The sequence below is a fragment of the Mirounga angustirostris genome, unplaced genomic scaffold (assembly GCF_029215605.1).
Source record: "Mirounga angustirostris isolate CCGP_5_RB_7025 unplaced genomic scaffold, mMirAng1.0.hap1 SCAF_9, whole genome shotgun sequence".
Taxonomy (NCBI): Eukaryota; Metazoa; Chordata; class Mammalia; order Carnivora; family Phocidae; genus Mirounga; species Mirounga angustirostris.
Genome location: NW_026991717.1, coordinates 49,522,782 through 49,539,037, shown reverse-complemented (window position 1 = coordinate 49,539,037; position 16,256 = coordinate 49,522,782). Strand labels below are relative to the sequence as shown.

At 37.6% G+C, this 16,256-nt stretch overlaps 1 protein-coding gene across 4 annotated transcripts in view; it reads right to left on the bottom strand.

Moving 5' to 3' along the window:
- CCPG1 (cell cycle progression 1) overlaps positions 1-16,246 on the bottom strand; it is a 41,154-nt gene extending 24,908 nt beyond the window's left edge. For all 4 annotated transcript variants that reach the window (XM_045900035.3, XM_045900036.3, XM_045900037.3 and 1 more), the window contains exon 1: positions 16,089-16,246. The gene's annotated coding sequence lies outside the window, so the exon portion shown is untranslated. The remainder of the gene's footprint in view (positions 1-16,088) is intronic.
- Between the last annotated feature and the right edge of the window lie 10 nt (positions 16,247-16,256).

Here is a 16,256-nt window from a genome sequence, read left to right as displayed (position 1 = left end):
CTTCAATAAATGGTGCTGGGAAAATTGGACAGCCACATGCAGAAGAATGAAACTCGACCATTCTCTAACACCATTCACAAAGATAAACTCAAAGTGGATGAAAGACCTCAATGTGAGACAGGAATCCATCAAAATCCTAGAGGAGAACATAGGCAGTAACCTCTTTGACATCGCCCACAGCAACTTCTTTCAAGATACATCTCCAAAAGCTAGTGAAACAAAAGCAAAAATGAACTTTTGGGACTTCATCAAGATAAAAAGCTTCTGCACAGCAAAGGAAACAGTCAACAAAACAAAGAGGCAACCCACAGAATGGGAGAAGATATTTGCAAATGACACTACAGATAAAGGGCTGGTATCCAAGATCTATAAAGAACTTCTCAAACTCAACACCCAAAAAACAAATAATCAAGTCAAAAAGTGGGCAGAAGATATGAAAAGACACTTCTCTGAAGAAGACATACAAATGGCTAACAGACACATGAAAAAATGTTCATCATCATTAGCCATCAGGGAAATCCAAATCAAAACCACATTGAGATACCACCTTACACCAGTTAGAATGGCAAAAATGGACAGGGAAAGAAACAACAAATGTTGGAGAGGTTGTGGAGAAAGGGGAACCCTCTTACACTGTTGGTGGGAATGCAAGTTGGTACAGCCACTTTGGAAAACAGTGTGGAGGTTCCTCAAAAATTTAAAAATTGAGCTACCCTATGACCCAGCAATTGCACTACTGGGTATTTACCCCAAAGACACAGATGTAGTGAAAAGAAGGGCCATATGCACCCCAATGTTCATAGCAGCAATGTCCGCAATAGCCAAACTGTGGAAAGAGCCGAGATGCCCTTCAACAGATGAATGGATAAAGAAGACGTGGTCCATATATACAGTGGAATATTACTCAGCCATCAGAAAAGATGAATACCCAACTTTTACCTCAACATGGATGGGACTGGAGGAGATTATGCTAAGTAAAATAAGTCAAGCAGAGAAAGTCAATTATCATATGGTTTCACTTATTTGTGGAACATTAGGAATAGCATGGAGGACGTTAGGAGAAGGAAGGGAAAAATGGGGGTGGGGGCATTAGAGGGAGAGATGAACCATGAGAGACTATGGACTCTGAGAAACAAACAGGGTTTTAGAGGGGAGGGGGGAGGGTGGATTGGTTAGCCCGGTGATGGGTATTAAGGAGGGCATGTACTGCATGGAGCACTGGGTGTTATACAAAAACAATGGGTCGTGGATCACCACATCAAAAACCAATGATGTATTGTATGGTGACTAACATAACATAATAAAATTAAAAAAAAAAAAAATGATCCCTCTCCCTCTCCTGTTCCCTCTCCTGTGCTCTCTTGCTCTCTCTGTCAAATAAGTAAAATAAAATCTTAAAAAAAAAAAAAAAAAAGGCACTGGAAGGATTCCCCAAAAGAACAGAAAAAGCATTACAGAGCAAAAACAAAGGGAGAAAAAATTAAATATGAAAGTTCTAAGCAAGGCAATTAATCTAGTATGAGTAGAATATTAAAAGAAAATCAGATATGAATCTTTAAAAGTGCATATATTAAGATGAGGAAACAATTAAAGAGCCCTAAACATGAGGGATACAAGCCATCACCACAATACTCCCCAGAGAAGCGGAGCACCTACGTTTAACCAGGACTGATGAGTGGGAGGGAACAAAGGAGAAGGGAAGGGGTGAAAAGATTGTAGAAGACATGAAAGATTGTTTTTTAAAGGACTGAATAACCAAATATAGAGGAGGAAGAGAGTGTTGGTAGGATAACTCCCAGGTTTCTGGTTTAAGTGACTGGGTAGTTGGAAAAACCATTCTATATGGAACAATAAGTAGGATAAAGAAAACTGGCTGAAGTCTAAAAGCATACTTTTTCATCATGTGAAAGATTCTAACCTCCTCTATAAGCTCACATTCTCACTGCTGCTCCATCTCACCAGAGACTTACCAGTGCTTTATTTTATTAATAACCTTCCAAAATTTGTGGGTTACCAAACCCAATCAGAGATATTTAATGTATATCTCCTACCCTTCTCTTGGTAACTTCCATTAAACAGTTCTTTTAAACAGTTCCTAGCATTTGTTTTGTAACAAAGTAATCTAATAGCTCAGGTGATGAAATTAACAAAGACAACATTTCAAAATAAAGTTATACACATTGTTAAATTGGAACAACTTTAGCATATTTGAGTTTTTCAAATCAAGGAGCCCACTTAAATTAGGCCCCAGTTTAATTCTTTGTTTACTCAACTTGAAGGAAGAACAAGTTTCACATCTACCCCACATGAGAAAAAGACTACCAGCCACAACACCAGAGAAACAGTTTGAGTAAGTAAAATTCACAGCCCTACTAAAGAATCCTTTTAAGTCAGCAATTCTCAAAAAGTTGGGTGCACTGCAATTAAAGCAAAATTTTTAAAAAGTAGATTTCTGAGCCCCACCCTAGACACACTGACTCTAAAAGCTGCCATTGTATCTCAACCTCCCCACTTGACAGTGATCTTCCTAAAATGATAATTTTATATATTACTCCTTTAAAATGTTAAGATTTTCATACTGTCTTTCGGATAATGCCCAAAGGCACTGTATATCTAATGCTTTGTCTCTAGCATCTCATCTTCTCTCCATCCATTCCTTCTCCCCTCACGATTTTGATTATTTTGACCAAAGGTAAATGCACAAACCCTTCCCATTTTAAGAGCTTTACTAATAATTTAGAAATATGCAGAGTTTATGGGAAGTTACAAAGGCATAAAGAACAAAGTTATAAAGCTGAGGGTACTTAATAAAGATTACAAACTTGAAGCATTTTTCTAGACTCAGGCTTCCTTCATTCCCGAGTAGTTTCTTTAATCAGTCATATATATCCAATTGCTTAGGTTTCTTGGGCATTCAAATACAACCTCTACAAAACTAAAATCACTTCCTGCTGTTCTTCCTGTTTTTGGTATCTAAGAGAACAGCATTAGCCAAAACCAATCTGGCTATAAGGAAAAGCCATGAAATATCAGATCAAAAATGCTAGATATAGGATAACTAAAACTTCACTTTGACCCAAAAATCCAGGCAAGTCTAACTCCTTATCCATTCCCACTTCCACTGCCTAACCCAACTTCATTTCCCACTTCAATTACAGTGACAGCTGTATCCTAATGGATCTCCACCTGTCATCAATTCCCTTCCAGTCACTTCTTCAGAAGTCTGCCCACACTAAGTTTATCCTAAAACATAAATCTGATCATTTAAACTACTGAATCACACTGCCTTCAGATAAAATCCAAAGTCTTAAGAGATTTCAGAACAGGAGACATTATTTAAATTGACTCTCACTTCATAAGAAATCCTAAGGAACGTTTCTTCACAACCTGTAAGACTTTATATGTAGAACTCTATGGAAGAGAATGGTAATACATGATAATCCATGTAGTCTCATCTCATTTATGAAGCTACTTACAGCAGCTGTCCAATTCCACATTGGTATAATCACATTCTTCAGCAGACAGGAGGCCTAAGGTAAATACCATTTTAAATTCATTCTTTTATCCATCTGTTCAACATTTATTGAATTCTTAGCACTTGCTAGGTACTGAAAATACTATATATCAATATATAAAACAGATAGCGGTCTTGCCTCCTGGGGCTTAAATTCTATTCGTAGTAGACTATGTTGAAATTTATCTAAGCCCTGTGCTCAAGGAAAGCAAGGAACATTGAAAAATCTCCCAGTCCTGTTTTGTCTTCTGACCAATGACCAACTGCAAAGGACCAACCTGCTCTCACAAAATCCCAGTTAAAAGTCACTTCCATCCTCTTCATGATTCCCTTGTTTACTTGTCCCTATAAAACCCCTTGGTTTTCTCCCTGAGATGTTTCTCATTAATGAATTTTCTCCATATTGCAATACCCTGAATTAAAATCATCTCAATTGTATTGCGCATTTGATCTTCCACACTGGAGTCATTCAATAAACAATATAAACAGCTAGAATATACAATGTATTTGATGGTTTATTTCCGACTATGGAGAAAACAGGAGGAATACAGAAAATGCTGGGTTGGAGAGGATTCATTTTTTAAAATATAGTCAGGAAAAGCTTCATTAACAAAGTATATTTGAGGGGCGCCTGGGTAGCTCAGTCTGCCTTAGGCTCCGGTCATGATCCCAGGATCCTGGGATAGACGCCCACATCCAGCTCCCTGCTCAGCGGCAAGCCTGCTTCTCCCTCTCCCCTCACCCCTCTCTGCCTGCCTGCCACTCTCCCTGCCTGTGTGTGCACGCTCTCACTCTCTCTCTCTAATAAATAAAATCTAAAACCAAAACAAAACAAGAAAGTATATTTGAGCAACTATTTGAATAGGTAAGGAAATCATTATGCAGTTAACTGGGGGAAGAGCATTTCTGACCAAACAGCAGGTACATAGTTGGAATGAAGCCAGCCTGCATCTCTGAGTAACAGCAATGAGGCCCGTGTGATAAAGAGTGGCCTAGCAAGAAAGTAGGAAGAGATGAGGACAGAGAGCTAATAGGCAGGGGACAGACCATGTAGGGCCTTACAGATCCTAACACTTTTTAGCTTTTTACTCTGACTGAAAGTCACAAGAATTACAAGGAAAGAAACAGATCATTCTGGTAGCCTTACTGAGACAGCACTGTGGGGGACAGCAAAGGCAGAAGCAGGTAGGTCATTGGCAAAGCTACAATAATCCAGCTGAGAGATAATAGTGGTGTGGACCAGGGTGGTAGCTGTGAAGACAGTCAGAAGTGGACAGATAACACATGTATTCTGAAGGTACGGCTAGCTAACAGCACTTCCCAAAATATTGAATGTAAGGTGTGAAAGATGACTCCTGGACTAAACAAATACAAAAATGAAACTGCCACTGAGACAGGAAGGCTTCAAAAGCAGTAGGTTATGAAAAGAAAACTGGTGGAACTGTTTTGGGGCATTAAATTTGAGACAGCGACTTTATCACATCCAAGTGGGAACATCAAGCAGGAAGCTGGAAACTGAATTTAGGGGAGATATGGGCTAAAGATGTAACTGTAAAATAATTTAGGTGGCAGTTGTCAAAAGTAATAACACAGCAACAGTATTAATTTTATCTCATAAAGTACAACTGGAGTGTTACCTGATATGATGGTGCCCCTCATCCTTCCTGAGTAGCTACATTTTACTACGGAAAAGGATACAGTTTCCTATCACCGTATCTTCTAGAATTAGATATGATGGAGAAGAATGGGGGCATTATTCTCCCACACATCTATAATTCCAATGTAAGCCAACCAATGGGCTGTCAGCAAAGGTCCCAAAAGTGCCACTGTACTATAAATGTGATCAAGAGGAGTCAGTCTAGCTAGCTTTCAAGAACCTTTTTCTAAATGTTTTTCAAAGGCTCCCGAACTTTCACCTCCCCCTAAAGGGTATCAAAATGCCTGGTTTAAACCAGATTTCATCTTAAGAAAGGAAGAGAATCCAAGATCCCAACTAATAAAAACTTTTAAAATGTCCTTTATACTCTATTTTTTGTCCAATAACAACCCTACGGAAATAGTTTAAATGAGACTACCTTAACCTGAAACATAAAACATTCATTCAGTCAGTCGGCACTTATTGATAGCTATGCTATGTGCCATGCATGAATTATTATTCCAAGCGCTGTATCCAGCACAGCAGGGTGGCAGAACACCAGGACCTCCCCTGAAGAGTTCATATTCTAGCGCCACAAACAGCAGAATATGTAGTAAGCCAGTTGGTGGCAAGTACTGTGGAGAAAAATAAAGCATGAAAGAGGAAAACTGAATGCAGGGAATGGGGGGGGGGGTGGATCAGATTTTAAATAAGGTTAGGGAAGGTCTCCTACCAAAATAGGAAGGCACCTATTTCTCCATAACCTTAACAGGGTAACGGCCCTCTTTAATTTCTGATCACCTCCTGAGCAAAAACGATCTCCTTATTTTAATCTGCATTTCCCAGATAACTTAGCGGGATTATACGTCTTTCCCAGTGTTTATTGGCTATCCTTATTTCTTTTTCTATAAATTATCTAATGTTCCTAGGTTACACTTTCTTATTGGATTTATCTTTATTGATTTGTAGTTCTTTATAAACTGGCTCATGAAATAACTTACTGTTACACTTATCACAAATATTTACTTCTAAAATGCTTCAATTTTTTAAAAATACCTTCTAACACAAGTATGTTTTTAAATTTTATGCAAAGGCAGAGGATGGAGAACAGGGTGTCCTTTAAAACACCTGTATTTTACATCTTGCTTTAGAAAGTCTTTCCAAAGTTTACAAAATTATTCTCATATATTTTGTACTAATACTTTTTCAATTTTGGCTTTTACATTTAGCTATTTAAATTTATGTATCCAGATTTTTTCCCTTTTGGTGTTAGAAATTATGCTGATTATTGAAATTCCATATTTTCTATGATTTGAAATGCCATTTTTTATTATATAAAGTTCTATATACATTTATTCATCAGTTTCTGTAGTCTCCATTCTGTATTCTTTGTACCAATACAATGCTAAGTTAATTATTACGGTACTTATCACTAGTATCATTTTTCAACTCTTTCCTTGGTCCCTTCCTAAACATAAACAACCACTCTAAACACTTATATGCAAGCAAAGATGAAACTGATTGCAGGTTACATACAATACTTACTCCAAGTACTAGAATTTTTTTTTCTACCCATTTAAAAGTCTCCCCCTGACCTTGATAATTATTCTCTACAAAGTCAAAGTCCAGGGAGATATTCAGAAGCTTTCACTACCTGCTCTAACCTAGCAATCACTTAGGTCTCTCTGAACTCTTACCTGGTCAAAATAATCTACTTACTCTCTGTCTCCTAAATACAGAATGGACAGCCCTACCTCCATGTCTTCATTTACTCAAGTTACACTTCCTGGAACGCCTTCCTCCTTCCTTTCTTCTGATCTCTATATTTAAAGCTCAGCCCTCCTCCACGAAAGTTTTCCTAGATCACAGTTTCTGACACAATGGTCTCTCCTTCCCCTGAATTTACAGCATTTACTTCTTACTTCTTAGCATAACTTGCCTAATGGTACTCTTCTCCTTGAGTAACTTTGCTTATTAGTATTATGTTCAAGGCTTTGATAAAGGTCTCCAATTTTAGCCCCACCCCTGAATTTGCCTCTGTTAAACTTAGCATAGTTGTATTTTTTTAATGCTGCCTATTTTCAAAAGGGATTTAGAGCCACTAAAATCACTAACCACCACAATGAAGACATCGAGAAAGAAAAGCTTAAGAAATCCACTATCATCTAACAATTTCACCCACTCTTCAGCTTCCCAATAAAGTCTCCAGCAGCAAGAAAAGAAAATTTGATGACACCTAATGCCACATCACCCCAGCGGTCTTACCCAGTTACTGTACTCCTCAGCTCTAAAAAGACCTCTTACAAAAGCCTAGCAGAATCTATTTAAAAAAAAAAAAGATGAAAGTCTCCAGCTGGAGCTGGCTTCTGCATCACATATTTATCTTCCTTTCAGCAGTCAGATGATGATACTCTTGCATCTATCAGGAGACCAGCTTTTCTGATGTAATACTGAAGATGCTCTCTGTTTAGTATTAAAAACAGTAAAGTCCAGTTTAGATTTTTGCAAATGCATTTTACTCTCTAACAGTTTAGCAGAGACAGCCCCCATAAAAGTGCTACACCTTAACCTTACTCCAACATAAACTCTTTGTTGTGATGCCATGGATCGACATTAACAAGTCACTAAAAAAAGAGCCCTACTGAACTCATCATCTTGTCCCTTGAAACTGTTAGTAAGCACATACTGCACTACATTTTCAAGCATCTTCTTTAGAAAAATCATCAGTAGAAATTTCTGATTTTAGTGTTAGAATAAATGAGCTTATCCTGAACAGCTGGCTTCAGTAATGGGAAGAGTTTTCCCTCATGATACCTATCCTTGGTAAAAATATAGACATCATAATGTATATTGTGTGTAGAAGAGTATCTTCATCCTTGGTTCCATTTTATAATTCCTACCACTATGTTCCCTCTATCTCACTCTTCTCTTCTACTTTTGTTACCTTCCTGAATTTTATATATGTTACCTTCCAAACATTTTATATAAGCACTGAGGTCAACAAGTTTCCTACCTTACTTTTCCCAATTAGCTGTTTAACAAATTTTTTAATGTTTTCAAAATTATTCAAAAATGACTTTAATGACTACATAATGTATTGTTATATTTATCATAGCTTATTACCCTATTAATGGATATTTTTAAGTTGCTGATGGGTTTTTTATCATCAATGAAAAACAGTTATGCAAGAAATAAGTCATCTAAGACTTTTATTAAGTAAGATGGTTCTGTCACTATGCTTTATGGTAATTTGGTGAATTCACATTTAAAAAGTTATTCTAACACAGGGGCACCTGGGTGGTTCAGTTGGTTAAGCATCTGACTCTTGATTTTGGCTTAGGTCATGATCTCAGGGTTGTGAGATCAAGCCCCACATTGGGCTCTGTGCTGGGCATGGAACCTGCTTAAGATTCTCCCTCTCCTTCTCCCCCCACCCAACAAAAAATTTTGACAAATACTTCTGTAGTTAGATGGTGAGAAATGTGTCTTTTTCAGGAATTAAGGAGTCTTCAATCTGTTCACTGTGGAAGGGAAGAACCTTCCACTGTATCTGTTTTCTTTTTTCCAAGTAGTCTAATCTTAAGTGATGGGTCAGTTTATACTTTTCTTTTTACTATCTACAATGCCGACCCTATTTCAGTCCCCAAATTCTAGCAATAAATAAACCTGGCTTAGGAGTACCTAGTACCCCCTAGGCCTTTGTGCTATGGGAAACTAAGTACTACCCTAGAGAAGGTGATGGCAAGCTTACTGGCTAGAATGGTTAGGTAAACCCTTTATTTGAAAAAAACTAAGTTTCTATAGGACTTTTAAACTGTTATAGCAGATAAATCTTGCAACATATTTTCACCAAGCAAAGGCAAAGCTAAATGGCTTTCCAAAAACATCAAGGACAAAAGATTTGACAGGCAATTCTGAATATGGAACTAAGTGCTGTCTGCCATTTTGGATGCTCAAAACACAACACAAAAGCTTCCCACCATTGGTATAAAAGGCAGAGGATAAAAGAGATGCAGAAATACAACAGCCACTTTCACATAAAATATTTTTGAATTAAAAAAAGAAAGCAAATTTCATTGTTCTCCTATCCTGCCTCCCAAAGGGGGAAAAAAAAAAAGCTTTTTGCCAAGTTGCATCATTCAGGAATCAAAACCTCCGTTAAACTTCATAAACATGAAGTTACAAAAGACTTTGAATATGTCATCTTTTGTTTGCCTTGTGAAAGACCTGCATTAATATAAGGCTTCATAAAACTTTTAGACCACCTGGTAAAATAGGGCTAAAGATTTAAATGTACAAAATGAAACCACAAAAAGACTCAAAGACAATGGAAAATAGCTTTACAATCCTGAGGTGAATATGATCTTTTTCTAAGCTTTATACAAAACCCAGAAATTGTACAGGAAAAGATCTTATATAAAAATCATACACTTGTTTGCCAAGTCACTATATAAGGGAAAAATATCTGTGACATGTATGAAAGAGTTTTCAAAACACTTCAAGTGCACCAATAAACCAGTAAGAAAAAGGTTAAAACACTGAGTGGAAAATTTAGCAAGCGGGGCACATGGGTGGCTCAGCCAGTCAAGCAGCTGCCTTCAGCTCGGGTCATGATCCCAGGGTCCTGGAATCAAGTCCCGCATCAGGCTCCCTGCTCAGCAGGTAGCCTGCTTCTCCCTCTGCCTGCTACTCCCCCTGCTCGTGCTCTCTCTCTCTCTATCAAATAAACAAATAAAATCTTTTAAAAAGGAAAAGTCTTTGAGAAATCTTATATATAAAAAAAAAAAATTTTAGCCAGGAACATACTCAAACAATTTATAGAAGACACAAAAATAACTTAATACTGAAAAAATGCTCAAACTTACTACCAAATAACACAGAGAGAAGCAAAATTATTTTAATGCCTAACCAATTTACAAAGACTAAAGAGATAAGTTAGATAAGATATGGGAAAATAGGCATTGTAAACAGTGGAAATGTATATTATCATCCTTTCAGTGATTTTTTCTTAAGTTTTATTTAAGTAATCTCTACACCCCATTTGGGGCTGAAACTCATGACCCCTAGATCAAGAGCCACATGTTCTTCTGACTGAGCCAGCCAGGCACCCCTTCCTTCAGTAATTTTTAAGAACAAAATTTTACAGGCAGATACCCTGTGACCCACCAATTCTCTTTCATTTCCTATTCATTTCATTTCTAGGAATTTATCTGATAGAAATACTCACATGAATATGAAAATATATACACATATATGTAAGAATGGTTGATGGAACAACTTTTATAATATAAAATTAGAAAGTGGAAGGTCTACCAGGAGTGAATTTATTAAAATTCAAAAATAGAGTAGGTCAACATGCCTTGACATGGAGAAATATCAATATATTTTAAAAAGCAAGACAAATATGTATAGTAAAATGCTATTTATATTAATCTATATGCAATACTAAAATTTTAGAGTATCTTTCAAATCTAAAAAAAAAAACAAAATTACATGTATCTGCTAAATTTTCAATGACCATTTATTAATTTTATAGTCAGCAGAAAAAATATTTTTTTCTAAAATAAAAGGACAAACCCAATTTTAAGTACAGTATATGACTGATACAAATCCAATCATCTTCTGGATGACCAGTTTCCTTAAGATAAGTCAAAGGGCTTAAAGGAGTCATAGAAAAATGTTGACTATCTGAGGTATGAGAAACTTACGGTGGAAAACTGACACTTTGATGAAAACAGGGCTTTGATGAGTCCACAGTGCAGTAACTATGGCATTAAGATGTGAGTCCTACAGCTGCCCTGCCTCTTGGTTACTATATTTATCATATGAGTGGATGCAAAGACAACCATAACCTATCTATAGTAAGTTGCCCTCTCCTAGTTCTAGTAGAGTGGATTTCATTTAAAATACTGAAATCTATCACTAAAGATAGGTGTCTGGGGAAAAAAAAAATCTAGAACAGAGTAGTAATTTCACTTTATCCATGCCCAGAAAAAGGTACCAACAGGTTAACCTTTTGATGTAGAAAATAAATTAAGAGGTGAGTCAATACACAGTTTCTTCACAAGTTTCCTTCTATGTTGTAACATCCCTCAATTGGGAAACAAAAGCAACTACTACCATATTTGAAGATAAAAGCACTCTTCTTTTGCTTCCATCTAAAAGAAGCCACACCTTTGATAAAAAGTCTGAAATGAAGTGAGTCAACAATATGAATTCAAACACTGTGGGGAAATGAAGATGCCTATCAGTATGTAAACATTCCTTTCACCAGGTAGTCTCATTCTGAGAAAAAATCCTGGCTTTCCGAGACTGTTATATCTTAATTCTGGAAGAGCCTAAAAGAGCCAACATATACATAAACTTGACCAGGCTCTATACTCATTTGGGCACCATGGGCCCCTGGTGGTCCCTTTTTCCCTTTCATGAATAAATAAGTAAAACTACTGGGTTTTGCCTCTTTGTTTTCCTCTATTCTCAAATTTTTAAAAAATAATTCATTTTTGCTTATTAAAAATACATATTTATCATGTATCTACACTTTTTAATTTGCCCTAATTCTACGTAAAACAAAGGGATTTTCACTTCCATTGTTTTCCATTTTTAAAAATACCAATTAAATATACATTCATTGTTACTTTTTAGTGGTAATATTAGAAAATGTTAGTAAAGATACTGAGTTATCAACTAATCATATAAACAGCTGTTACCAACCCATGCATGATACATAACATATTCCTTTGCCTTTCACTTTCACTTATATTTACTCTCATAAAGTCCTCAGAAAAGTTTCTAAAACACTTTCTTATTTGAATGTTCTGTATGCCCACCTTACTTAAAGTTAATCTCAAGGGTCAGATGCTGTAATATAGGCAGGGCTGACTTCCCCAGAAGAAGGTGTCTAAGCTCAGTGTCTAAGACCAATGCTTACACACGCAATGTATCTCTCAGAGGACCTAGGATTTCATATTCAGTGTAGGCTCAATGTTATGAAATCAACTTAAAGTAACATTTTAGAACATTAAACACATTTAGAACATTAAAAACATCCACTTCCTACTGTCAGAAGTTAGACTGATGATCTTTCTTAGACTTTAGATGTGCAAAAAAAAAAAAATCAAAACCAAAATTAAAAGCCCAACCATAAAAAGCACACTGCAGTTTCAGGACCTTTAATGCAGCAGAGTGCAAAGTCACAGTCAGGAGATGGGCCAAGTTTCCTTCAACCTAGAAAAGGCAAAAAGCTCTACCAAAATATCAAATTAAGATACCATTTGACTGTTCCATCAAACTTCCCAGTCAAAAAAGACATATCACATTCTTATCACACTTCAAATGCACAATATACTTTATGTACTGGCCTACTTATGTAAGCCAATAATACTTTGTAGGGGCAGATCACTCTGCCACTTACAAAGTGATGTCATTTTCATACCTGATTTGAGCTTCACAAATACCCCATGAAGTAAGGTAATTGGCTATTTGGCTATTACGTACAACGTACACATGGAAACAAGACAGAGTCACAAATTATGCGCTCAACATCATTAAAACATCCTGACTCCCATTCCAATGCTCTTTTTACAGTAATTTCATCATTACGGTAACACAAACCAGAAGGTTTTAGGATAGTGATTTATGGACAAATACTAAAGAAAAATTAGATTTCTGACTTCCTGTAATGCAGGAGGAAAATCTTTGACTCACTTTATTTTTTAATACTTCCTTCAAAAAACCTACCAGCCCTTAAACAAGTTTCCACACATCAGATGCCCTATAAAAAAAGAAAATCCCTAAACTTATCAGGTATTTCCAATCCTTCCTACATTATAGGGCTAAATTTCATCTTAGAACTCAAATTGAGAAACTTTTTTCAAGTTTATCTGGTGCAGTATATTGGACATGACCTTTGAAACACACTCACATCCCTAATTTGTTTTAATCTAGTCAAAACTGTAAAACTGCCAGCAAGGAAATTCTTGAAAATGTAACTTATCACATACATTACGGCAACTTCCTCACCTAACCACACATAAACATGCAAACAATCCAGCCTCTAGTAGTTCTGCATTGTTAGATGAGTCTGCATTTTCTGTTTTAAAATATCCTGGGCTTAACAGGCCTTGCTGCTGTGTCCATGTTCTTTACATGTCAGAAACTATTGCTCTAGGATCTTAACAGTTCATACTCATCTAGCTTTTTAAAATCTTTATTTAACTTAGATAAGAATACAACTACACAATCGAGACTACAATACTATGGAACCAGTTAGTAAATCAAACATGGTAATCAATTTGTTTCTTATGCCCTGTAAATGGACTCAATTACCTATTAAGATATTGAGTTAAACAATACACAATATATACAAAATTAAAAGATCATAAAATAGTGAAAAGGAATTGAAATTTGAGGAGGAAGCAAAGCTTCAAAGAAAATAAAATACGAATACTATAGCTTGAAAAACAAAAAAAAAGCTTTAGAATGGATATTGTATTAAGACTTAATGGAGGGTGCCTGGGTGGCTCAGTTGGTTAAGCGACTGCCTTCGGCTCAGGTCATGATCCTGGAGTCCCGGGATCGAGTCCCGCATCGGGCTCCCTGCTCGGCAGGGAGTCTGCTTCTCCCTCTGACCCTCCTCCCTCTCATGCTCTCTGTCTCTCATTCTCTCTGTCTCAAATAAATAAATAAAATCTTTATAAAAAAAAAAAAGACTTAATGGATACTTGGGAGTTGAGGTTAAACCTCAATTTTTCAGGACTGATAATTGCAAAAGTACATAGAATATTCCTACAGAAGACCAAGACCAATGTGACCCTTTCTTTAGGACAGAAAACAAAATATGGGCTAAATAATATGCTTCTTACCCATTCATATCCAACATATCCATAATAGAAAATAAAAGTAAGCACAATTCAAAATATCAGTACTATATAAAACATGGTACTCAAAGTGATTTAATGAAAACAAGCTTTAAAAGCCCCCATTTCGGGGCGCCTGGGTGGCTCAGTCGGTTAAGCATCTGCCTTCGGCTCAGGTCTTGATCCCAGGGTCCTGGGGTCGAGCCCCGCATCGGGCTCCCTGCTCGGCGGGGAGCCTGCTTCTCCCTCTCCCATTCTCCCTGCTTGTGTTCCCTCTCTCACTGTGTCTCTTTCTGTCAAATAAATAAATAAAATCTTAAAAAAAAAAAAAAGCCCCCGTTTCATCATTGCTTAACTTCTTTATTTCCACTGGCAAATGTTTACAAATAATAAATTTAAAATTCTCCTATCTCTAGATCTTTTCAGATTAATATGCCCATCTTTTGTCACCTGATAGATTGACAGGAATAATCAACATTGCACTGCCTTAACTAAAGACTAAGCACTTTTGTCGTTGATTTTACCGTACAAAATGAAAACATTAAAATGAGATGTACAAATGCTAAGAATTATTGTCATATCTGGGGCTTTTTTTCCTTTTTAATCCAACGAATGCATTTCTTGCCCCTTCCAGACAAACAATTTACACTTAAATTAATCTGTGGATGCAGTAACAGGGGCTCTGTGTAGGTTTTTTGTTGTTGCTTATTTGTTTTTTAAAGCAATGTTTAAAGGGTCTATGGAATTGCTGCACCGGTATCCTTTTTTTAAATTAAGTTCTTTTCCTCGGAAAATACCAGAAAATATAAAGAAAAAGTCATTTATGGTTTCACCATCTGATCACTTTTATAACTATCTTTTCAGCTTATTTTTAATAGACATGATCACTTCTGGTTCTATAGTTTCATTTACAAAATTAGAATTATATTTTCTCATCTGTTTTCATTTAAAAAGTATTTCCCACACCCTTGAATATTATTTGGGAATGATTTTTATTTAATAACTTCTTTAGAATCCTATCCTTCACTTAAAGGGTTAAAAATTACGCATTAAAATAATACCCTCACTTTCTCCTGTCCCTTCACCTTTATGATGAGAACTCGGCAAAGAATAGTAAACCATTCACTCTAGCATCCAAGGTGTGATACATTGTATCCCCCTGAAAAACGTGGGATCTAGTAAGATTCAAACCTTAAACCAAAAATATGAAGCGCTAACAGAGACAGTTCAAGCACTATCCAATGGATATAACCTTACTGGAGGAGGCAAATCTAAAATTCGCAGGACTCAACAGTTACCTATTCTAGCTACAAGAAAGCTCCACTTCGTTTTTAAATAAAGCAATTGTGAAGCAGTGCAAATTTCACCCACCCAACAAAAGTACCGTAATTGGCTGAGTTCGTTAAAACTGCCGCTCCCAATGGCAGAGCTGGATTCATTAAACAAAGATAAATATGTAGAGCATACAAGGAACTGTGTGGACAGCTGCTACAGTGGAGTTATCGTTTAGGAAGACCACGCTAAAGTGGGCCGGTTGAGGGGGAAAAGGATAAGGAAAGGGATCTGATCACTGTCAGCCTGGCGTATAAGCAGAAATCTCAGTTGCATTATTTAATATTTAATCTTTCTATTCCTGGCATCACGGGGCTCAAACGTCACCAAAAAAGATGAGCCGGCTGAAAAAACCGGCCGGGTGACGCACATAACATCTTATGGATTCTCATCAATCAAGACCAAGAAGCGCCCCAGCCAGCCTAGTGAAGGAAGAAGGGTCCCCCCGGCCATCAGCTCCCCCAATTCCCTGGTACGCCGCTCCGGTCCGCAAGCAGGGATCGGAGGCTGCAAGACCTCCCGACCCTATGCCTCAGGGGCCGGATCACCTGGGGGGCTGCGGACTCGCGTTCCCAGACCACCCTTGAGCCAGCTCCCGCCCGGAGTCAGTCCCCGCCCGAGCAGCCCCCAGCCTCAGAGAAGACCCCGCCTCTGCCTCCGCCAGACAATTCAGCAGGGGGTGCGGGACAGGGCCCCGACAGGCGGCCGAGACTCCTCTCCTGGGGTCCCAACCTGCCCAGGGCCGTACCTGAACGGGCAGCGCCACCTCCGCCCGACCGTGCAGACTGTCGCGGTGGCAGCGGTCCCAGCTCCGACACAGTGACGCCTCACTTAAAAACAACAACCTGCTCGCTGGCGTCCGTAGCCGGGAGGCGGCGGCTGGCGGGGCGCCGCAGCGCATGCCGGAACTCGTAGT